Genomic DNA, 10,838 nt, shown 5'->3' with positions numbered 1-10,838 from the left:
AAATAATAAATCAGTTGGCGTTACAATAGAAACCACGATATTAACATTCAAATAAATGCTTTATTCGTGCTTCTCTGGCCATAGCATGTGTCAAACGACACTTACGTTTGGTTAAACCATCGATTTGCCAGAATTCATGATGGTTTCACGGCAGCTTCTAGGATATTTTTCATGAACGTTGGCCCCAGACCAGAGTTCCGCGATGCTGGTTTTGTTATAAAGGCGTGAGGAGGTTCACAATAATTTACTTAAGCATTAACAAAGATGGTGGAATCAGGGGCGTAGCCAGGGGGGGGGGCTTATGGGGCTTCAGCCCCCCCCCCCGAAATTTTTTCGTGCTGCCCATGCACCGCCGACGAAAGCAACCCTCGGCGCCGGAAATCATCCTGGATTTTTTCTAGAATGTCTTTTTGACGCTCGAAAAGACATTTAACCGCGAAGATAGCGAACTCGGGCTGGATTTCGTGGCAACGCCCATGCACCGAGAGTCACATAACGCCAAGCAGCCCCATTCGACCACGAAGTTTCAAGGGCGGTTTGATGGTGAGCGGGCTCTCCGCGGCATTTCGCTGAGGCCGCGGATTCTGTGGAGCGCATGGATGTCAATTCCGAAAATTTATGGGCATAAATGTCATAAACTCTTGATGTGAAAGGTGCATTGATATTTCCAAAATTGTGCTTTAGATTTTCAATAGCGGAACATTGTGGGTTTAATGTTTTTTTAAACATTTGACGTCAAAGGTCCATTGACTTTTCTAAAGTCTTACATCGGAACACACAACGAGACAAGTCAAATCAACACACTAGCAGACAAGTTGACAAAGCACGCAGCGAGGTTCAATGAGACGAAGCGTTGTGGTGGTTCATTTGTGCCGCCATGTCACATAAAAAATATCAACATTTCTTTTAACCTATGCCAAAACATCCATGTCAAGACACTAAAGCCAGTCAAGGTAACTACGTTCATATTTATTTTTTTACTTCGACTTTTATTCGCGAGGAAATATTGAGCCTCTTCAGTTTCCTTTTTTTTTGTTCTCGCTACCATACCCGCGGGCTGCCAGAGCCAGTCAGAGCGCATATGTTTTTCTCGCGTGGCCCCGACCACCGCGTGGCGCACTTACTTCGGTGCGCGTTCGGTTTTCTCCGGCCGAGTGGATTTTCGTCTGGCAGAGTTTTGTACACTTTTTGGCTAGCAGACGAGAAAAAGAAACAATGGTCATTCGCCGCCATCACTGTGGGGACTGGACGGATTGCACCGCGTTCGCTTTTGCAGAACTTCTCCGGAAAGTCTTGTCTCGCCGGTGTAGGATACCGAGCAGTATGCGAGCATTGCTTCTCAGCGGACGAAGCGTCTCATGTTTTCTTCGATATTCCTTCCGTAGCCACATTACGTGCCCAAAGTAACCATTTAATTGTGGCCAACATACTTTCCTATGCGTTTTTTTTTTCATTTCGGTGCCCCCGCCCCACAGAAAGAAAAAAAAATACATTGTTGTGGCGCAGCGAATTGTCGCATGGTGAAAGTTCGATTTTTTTGCTTCTTCTTTTGTGGAAAGTAATGAGCGACGGGACGCTTCAGTTGCCAGATACTCTTACTATATTATTGCGATAGCAATTATATGGACACTCCAGGCGCATCCCTGCCGTCGCCGTCGCTTTCATGTTTCGTATGAAGTCCAAGGGTGATAACATCTTGACCGCGTGCCGCATGCTGTATGTGCGAGTGAAAGCGTAGGGGTGGGTGGGGGTGGAATGGCTGAGCCGACGATGGTAGCTCAGTCGTATGTGTGCAAAGGAGAAAAGCGGGGAGCAAGCGCGCCGCCTTTCGTCGCGCGCGATACATCGGGGGGAGTGGATGGAATTGGGGCGCTAGGATTCTCTGAATCTGTGATTGCGCAACATGTTTATTTGCCTTGTTTGAGGCATTATATACAGCGACTTTTTCTTAGATACGTAGATTTATTGGAGACTTATACGTATATTTAAATATCTTGTTGCGAGGTTTCGTGTATACGTGCAGTGAATTTTGTTTCCCGTCACATTTTTTGCCCTTTATCAAGCTGTATCTTCGCATTTGTATATACCAGTGTACTTCGCATTTCTAATGCACGAGTGCGAGTCGCAATAAAGGTTCGGTTCATTATCTGCGAGGCATATGCGCAAAGCAGAGTGGCATCTCTCATCTACAAAAGTGGTACGCATTGAGGATAAATGTTCTTTAATGCTCTCATACACTGGGCTGAACATGGTTGCCTGACATAATGGACACCCCGAAAGATGAACAGCGTGGTGTCGCGAGGTTTTTGACAGCTAAAGGTGTTTCCCAAAAAGAAATTAGTCGCCGTATGGCTGCAATGTACGTTGAAGGAGGAGGAGGAATGAACGTTTATTGTAAGAAACAGCGACAAAGTGTCCTTTCTTCGCCCTAGGTGGGCGGCTCTCTTAGTCCAGAAAGCCTTGGCTAATGCTGCAGCCCGGGCCCGGTCCACCAGACTTCGCTGATCTTCCAGACTCTGCGCCTTTAACATTGCCTCCCACGTTTCTTCGATCACTTGTAGCGGTTCTGAGGCATCATCTTCACTGTTTTTCTCGCGGTGCGGGCACACCAACACCATGTGTGGGAGCGTGTCTGGTATGTCACAATACCGGCATAGGTATGAGAATTTGGTGGGGTGCATTCGGTGCATGATAATTCCATGTACATACGTATTTGTTTGTAGTCTGCGGAGGGCGGTGGCTTCTTCCTTGCTTGATTTTGGATCAGGTGGAGGATATTGTCTTCTTTCCAGTCGGTAATGTTGCAATATTACGGCGTAGTTGATGGGAATGTCCTCCACCCTCGTCGCTTTCCAGAGACCGTGTGGCAGGAAATCCCGGCTGGTATGCTCTCGGGCGACAGCATGTGCTGCTTCGTTTCCTGCCAGGTGTTCGTGGCCTGGGGTCCATGCGACGTAGGTGTCGGGGAGTTCTTGGCGTCTTGTTATTTCTTTTAGAATCTTCACTGCTGCGGCAGAAATTCGGCCTTTTGGTAGGTTTCTACGTTGAACATTGCATTAAATTGGCCATTGTAAAGCGTGGGATCAAACGGTTCAAAGAAGAATGAGAAAGTTGCAAGCCATCGTGCAATCACATCCCGCACAATTTCAAAGGCTGATGAGCTGATGAGACAAGAATGGAGGACAAGGCAGAGCGTGTGAAAATCAGTCACGGCTCGGTTCACGCCATAATTCATGAGCACCTCGGTTATCGGCTCTTGTGTGCGCAATTGATGCCGAAGATTTTGATCCACCGCCAGAAGACGGAGAAGTTTGGCCCTGCTTTGACTAATCTGATCCGGTATCACAATGAGGATGACGATATCTTGTTTGTTATTGTGATCGGGGACGAACCATGGTGCCACCACTACGAGTCTGAAACACGACGGCAAAGCTTACAATGGAAACATTCGAATTTACCACGGCCATAGAACGCAAAGGCCGTCATTTTCGCAGTAAAGGTGTTGTTGAATTTCTTTTTCGATCGTCAGGGTCCATTACCGATAGAATTTGCTCAATCTTGAGAGACTATCAATGGTTTCCGATATTGTGAAACGCCGGAACCTCTGCGTGTCGCAATCAAAAACAAACTACGTGGAAAATTGACGAATTGGGTCACCTTGTCCCACGATAATGCCCGTCCCCACGTCGCTGATGTGGTTAATACAAAACTGGCAAAGTTCAAGTGGGAAACCCTGCGACATCCGTCATACAGCTCAGACCTGTCTCCTTGCGACTTCCACATTTTGGGGCAAACGAAAAACAGCTCAACGGAACTAGATTCGTGCCGGACGATGACGTGAAAGAGTCAGTTACAAACTTTTTGAAGCAGCAACCTAAGGAGTTTCATGAGACGGGAATCATGCGACTCGTTAGTCAATGGGGCAAATGTCTAAATTCTCATGAAGACTACTTTTTAATAAAGTACCCCGTTTGTCATATATTCGCATTGGCTCACATTCATTTGGCTCGCCCTCGTATAGCTTGCAGAACTCCTGCTTTTTATACGTGCTCTTTGTTGCGACTATAATTTCTGTGCAAATACTCACGATTCACGACCGGTGACAGCTGCTCCTGCGCAATACATTGGAACAAATGACAGCGTCATGGAGATTTTTCACTGGCCATTGCATATATACAAGAATGTAAACAGGGTTCTTGAGTGACTAAGTTTCATTACCATATTTCTCCTGAACTTGTTCATTTCATGGCCTTTTCATTTCTCATATCAGCGGTATGCGCTGCTTTCCTGGTTTCGAACTGATATAGTTCTAAAGTTCGCGAGATATTTTCTTTACCTACTAAATAGACAAAAACATGGAAGCATTGATAACAGTTAATTTGGGCACAATTTTTGGCACATACGAGAATATTCATTTATGAAAAAATACACATTTTACCTGTTTGGACAGTGCGTAGCGTTCAAAAATTCGTTTACAGCATTTTTGACAATGGTAATGCAGTTATTATTCATGTATTTGATCCCTCGACAAATTGTTTAAGAGGAAGCTTTAGCTGGGGCCCAATCCGACGCGACCTATTCAAATACATGTAAAACGCAGAAATGTTTTTCTGAGATAATCCTGCTAATAGCTTTTAATGAAATTTGTTGCCTTTGAGAGAGAATGTAAATTATAGTGTCTGTTGGAAACGGAATTTCGATTTACGGCCGAAATTTTGAATAAAATATATTGAAAATTTTGAAATTTTGAAAAAAATAGAAGCATGACGTTTACAAAATAATCGCTATGTACCAAGAACAGATATCTCGGTTCTGTAAACGGCAACTATTAGGAAAGTCAATGCGAACAAATGTGGTGTGTCAATTTGTATCTTGCGTGAATTGGTTACGTTGTGTACAAGGGTTCTGCGAAAGTCGTATTTCCATAATACTATTTTTTCTTGAGATTCATGCTTAACATATCTATTTTGTCCGCTGCAGATGTACTATTAGATGCAATTCACAGAATTGTGCTATCATTTTTCATTGTTGAGTTACTGAGTTTTAAACTTAATAGTTCCGTTTTCTCAAAATTTGCGATTTTGGCCAATTTTCTTGACCGCCTAAATGAAAATTCGAAACCACCAGCCCCTAGAATTTACGTTTTTCTTTTAAATTCAACAAACATCGTCAAATTTGGTGCAGTTGTTGCGAGGGAAAACGAATTACCCTTCTACATCTATTTAAATAGCAGCACCCGAGCTAAAGCTTCCTCTTAAGAAGGAGGCCGAACTGCAACATGAGCCCCCCCCCGAACAAAATTTCTGGCTACGCCACTGGGTGGAATGTTTACATTAACAAAGTATGTGCGAACGAATTGGAATGATAGATCAGTTGAAGGTACGTAAAATCCGCGCTAGCTTTGATCGTGAATGTATGCCAGTGAACGCACCACGAAGAAACACTCCGGAGTGTGCTATCTATGTCACGTGTAAACCTGGATGGTTTATGCGCCGCTAGTTCGCGCGTTTTTTTTTTGTGGTGTTTGAAAAAGCCTACCCGTTCTACCACATTGTAAACCGCAAGGAGTGTAGAATAAGCAGCACCGATATTCGTTGAAAGAGGTGTTCGCTCAAAGGGTACATTTATGGTACGAGCAGCCGCTTTAGCCTTCAATAAACCGTGTCTTTTTATTTAGTTTTGTTTTTGTCGACGACTTTTATTGAAAAATAAGTTAGCCTTAGTTGGAACTTGGCGGCATTCTTTGTCTGTCTCGTTATCCGGGGTACCTTTACTTCGCGCTACCATTCTCCACAGAAGAGTGCAAGTTACAAGACAATTATTCTGGTAGAACATAGGCACGCTGCAGAGCGTTTGCCTTTTGTCACCTCTGTTGTGCTCACGTTCATATGGAGTTTGTATGTAGTAAACAATGGGCTCTATAACGTAAAGCTATTCAAATCTGTTAATTTTATCGTAACACTCTGCAGGCCAAGTCGGCAGTAGCAAGCGACCACCTGTCAAATGCTGGCTTCCAAGGTATTCAGGATGGTCTCGTACCTAACGATGCACCCCTAGGATCCTGGATTGGCCCCGCGCCGCGTCTACGCATTCATGCATTACTGTGTCCAAGTACCAATGCCAGATAGGGAGCCACCTCGCTTAATTGGCTTGCGGCTCCGTGCCTTGGAAAAAAATTGTAGGCCTATCGTCTGCTTTGCCTGCTCGCTCTCCACCTTCGATCAGTATTGATTCCCCCCCCCCCCCCCCAAAACTAAACAGTCATTCTTACAATTCAATTTTAAGAATACTCATGACTGTGTGCGAACGACCGTTGTCGGATTATGGGTACTCCATACGAAGCCCTACCAGTCAATACTATTGAGCACCGAACTCTTCTGTAGTTTGGATGTTCCATCTCGGTTCGACTTTCCATGTCGGACATTTTGTCACTTACATCATCACCAGTTGGCCATCACCCTTCGGAACACCTGCAAACTAATTTAACGACCTCGTCATGCCATAAATAAAGTTGTTTCTGTCTCTCTCGTAGGTCACGCGATCCGTTCGGTATTCCTTTTTGTTCGTTCTGCCTCCGCTGCCATTCAGGCTCGCAATGCTACTAGTCCTATTTACGACCGGCCGTTAACCAACGGCTGCGAGGTTGGAATAATAGGGAGGGGTGGCATTTTAGGGACGGATGGGACGTTCCTGAAACATAGTGTTTTACAGCGAAGCTGTTAGCCTCTAGCTGGTCGGCATTTCTTGCGTCCCTCCGCGAACAAATATTACCCTCATCTGCAATGGCTCCTTGCCCCTGCTGTAGATTCATGCAAATGAAGACAAAGAAGGTTTCTTAACGCTCCTGGCGCACGCCTTTCTTCTTTTCCCCTTTACTGTTCCATAAACAACTACACACAAACATGTTTAAGCTTCAACGTTCCAAGTATTAACTGCCTTCTTTTTATACACCTAATTTAACCACCTGAGCCATGGCTAAGAAGAAGAACAGCACCACCACCAAACGTGTAGCAGACGGGTCAACGAATTCTGTCATTCCTAAAGGTATGGTGCCATAAACTCGACTTCCAACGACGACGAGCTGATCGAAAGGGACCTCTGAAGAAGCTGCCCTCACGAACATTCACTAAGTCCACTGAAGTCTCGACCTGACATCTTCTACCGCTACTATCCGCCCTAGGTCTACTACCCTCAGCAACTAGGCCTACGATCTGCACGCCCTGCCGATACCGCCGCAAGCCTATGAAAGAATGGCACGCCATAAGAGGAAATGGAATGCCTGCTGGCCGGTGTGACGAAAGTAGTCAACGACCTCACCTCGCTGATCTTATCTGCGGCACCGACTATTGGTAAGCTGCAAAACAACTAATGAAAGAGGTAGCTTTACGAGGAATGAGATAGCGCAATTGAAAATTGGTAGGAGACGACCAATTTGAACCGGAACTCCAAGACGTGGACAGCTGCCAAATTTCTATACGATTGGCGAAGTCTAAAGTTATCAGGTGCATAGAAGAAATATAAAATTCAATAAGCGATACTCAAGCGCGTGGGCAGTGAACGTCAAACTCGTCGAGAGAACAGAGAATTTCGAGCTACGATCAAGCTTCCAAAAGTGGAGGTGAACGAATTCGATGGAAGTGTTCAAAGCTGGCGCTCTTCTTGGGATCAGTACGAGTTTTCTATACACACAAATAAGCATCTGTCCAACATTGACAAATTAAAATGTTTGAAGAGCTACCTTGTTCGCAATGCAAAAGACAGCATGATTGGCCTATGATTGATAGTTAGCAATTATGAATTTGCTGTAGACTTGCTCAACGAATGTTTTCGACGCAAGAAATTTGCCGTGAACGATCGCATGAGTCAACTGCTTCAGTTAAAGCCTGTGGTTTAGACTGACGACGTGATTTCTTTGAGATTTCTCTATGATGAAATATTCGAGGTTGTTCGAGGTCTCGAGTCCCTCAGTGTAAAGCAGCAAGAGTACAGCACCCTTTTGAAAGTTGTGTAGAAAAGTGTCTACCACTGGAGATTGTGCTTTGCTATTGCCAAAACAAGTCCAACAACGTAGACGAAAGTAGCAGCTTTTCTCTGCTTATCGTATTTTTGAAGAGGGAAGTGGTTAGCAGAGAAGAAGATTTTAAGATTGCTCAGGGAGTTCAGAACAGAAGGGACGCAAGTCAATCAAGGCGGAATTTACTCAACGACGTGTCGCCTCAGCTGCGGCGTTAAAGTTTTGAACATCATAAGGAAGTTTGCCTTTTCGGTGATTCAGATCAACAATCCTTTACCAGGTGTGACAAGTAGGTGTCCCTTCAAGAGAAGAAAGAAAAGATTTAAAAAAGGGGACGTTGCTCTCGGTATTGGAAAAAATATCTCCTTGCAAAAGAGTGCAGAAATGCGAGGCTCTTACGTTATGACTTATTGCAAGGAAGGCATTTCACCTTTCTTTATGAGCCTTGGAAATATACTTGAAAAGAACACTACAACGTCAGATAATAGTTACCAAGCGTTAAAAGAACTGCGGAAAAAAAATGACCGGAGTTATGAAGTTCGCTTCACTTAGAAGGATAACGCTAAGAATCTTAGACGGCAACAGCTGCGGTCAAAGCTATGCGTATTCAACATCGTTGAGAAAAGGTAGGAAGTTTTCTTGCCCTTTTCGGGAGGGTTCGCGCGGAGGTCGAGCGTGACCATAAAAATTGGTCGTCTGAGCTATATGATGCGTTTTCCGTTAACGTGTACGGCGTCTTGTCTCGCTTTTCTGATGTCGAGTTCCGGACAGCTAAGATAGCTTTGTTCCGGCATTTCGGTATTACGGTTGAGTGCGAGCAGAAGGGTGAAGGGGGCGAACAGAGCGTTCCTTGTCTTGAGGCAACTGAGCGACAAGCCACGGTTGAGGTCGCGTCAGGAAATGGAGAGCATGAGAAGCGCAACTTAGCAGAACTATCAGAGGTAGAGCACGTGGAGAGCGAGGCCGTCACCTGTCTACAGACAGGGGCCGTTCCAGAAAGCGTTCCTTGAAGGGACGACACTGGTTCCAGCGGCCATGTGAAGGTTGAGTCGCTGGAGGGCTTTCTTGTGCCTCTGTATAAGGACGAAATGTCATAGTCGTCTAAGGTAAACCCAGATAGCGGTGCGGCCGCGCAAAGTAAGGACGCGACAATTCGAGATTCAAACAGTACTGTCGGGGAGTGCCTGGCTAAGCAAGGGGTAAAGCATTAGCGCAGGTAAATTGGCTCGAAAGTACAGAGAACCCGAGATTGCTCTGGGCTCCAGCTTCGAAGAGGACGCAATTAAGGCGTCCACCAAAACCTAGTCAGTGATCACCTTCTTGCGCGGACGACGCTTGTTCCAGCAACCACAATGGAGTCAGTGTGGAGCTGGATACGACACTCGTGCAATGGCACTTGAGCGACTCTCTGGCACTGACGAATGTAGAGAGCAATGACATCGCAGATGTCGACACAGTGGCCATTCCGGAGGGCGATTCTTGCGGATACGTTCCGAAATCGTCAAAAGTATAGGAGAATGTCATGCCGGCCGAGCGGAACAGGAACTCAATGCTCGGGAATTTCAAGTGCGCTATAGATGACCGCGTCACAAGGAGAAACGATTTAAGACAGCTCCGTGAGAGAAAGAAAGCCAAGTATTCAGCATGGCGAAAACTTGAGAAAGATGCCACTCCACAGTATGTAGGACAAGGTCACAAGCCATCGCGCACAACGACAAGGGATTCATTGTGGCACTTCAGAAAACAGAGGCGTCGCCAAAGGTGATATCTGCTCATTAAGAAGCACCAAAGAGTACGATGCTCCGCGATACAGCTTAGTTCTCGATTGCCATGCAAAAGTTTTCCTTTGGACTACACCGGCGTGTACACGCCGTTTGTTCTATCGTTGCAGAGCATAATTTAGTGCAGCCACTCGTGGACACGAGAACTGCGAACTCCACCGAACTGCGACCACGCGACGGGAGCTCTGGCTCCAACGGCATCCTGTTTCCGTCCGCGGTGAGAGGGACATCGAGAGGGACAGCCGCGCGAACGTGCCCCGCCAGTTTGCGCAACGGAAATCAAGTGATGCTACAGTTTGTTCCCCCGGCCCGGCGACAGCGCTTCGCGGCCTGTTTCCGACGTTGCCCACCAGATCCTGGAGCTCCAGCTAGCGTGGCGCCTTCTCGCGGTATCGTGGAAGCGCAGTGCGGTTCCACCCAGGCGTGGCGAAAACGTCTGGCTGGACGATTTTATGAAATGCCGCCGGCTGCATAGTGCTCTGCCCTCGTCGCGTACGGGGGTGCCGCTGCGAGACAGCGGATCCGCTAACGAAACAAATAAGGCTCGACAATTTTACTGAAGCGGTTCCTGGGAAGCCTCGTTGCTGACTGTGTGGCAGGCGCTTATCCGAGATCAGGAAAGCGTTGGCAGGAAGTAGTTACGGCGTGTCCGTCCCTCCGTGTACTTTGGGTTGGCGCAGGAAAAATACTGAATTGAAAAATGGTTGCTGGAATAGTTTGTGCGGAGTTTCTGGCGCAGTGTGGTAGAGTACGGCGATAGCGGAGACCGCGCAGTTTACGTCGTGCCACAACCTTCAACGTTTACTGAGTTGATTGCTCACATAATGGCTCAATGCAGTCACAGATTTAGGAAGCGCCGACGGCGGGCGGTATTTTGCCGGGAACGCGTTTAGCTCTACAAAGTTTGTCAGAGATTGATGCATTCATGATTAGGCTATTGTGCAACCGAAATAACTAGAGATAACAAAATTGGTAGTAAGCATATTTCAAGCGTAATAAGCCTGTAAAAAAACTGTGTCTCTACGTAGAAGGTAAATGTAACG

Source organism: Dermacentor albipictus, chromosome 1, assembly GCF_038994185.2.
Source record: "Dermacentor albipictus isolate Rhodes 1998 colony chromosome 1, USDA_Dalb.pri_finalv2, whole genome shotgun sequence".
Classification (NCBI taxonomy): domain Eukaryota; kingdom Metazoa; phylum Arthropoda; class Arachnida; order Ixodida; family Ixodidae; genus Dermacentor; species Dermacentor albipictus.
Note: the sequence above shows the minus strand (reverse complement) of the source record.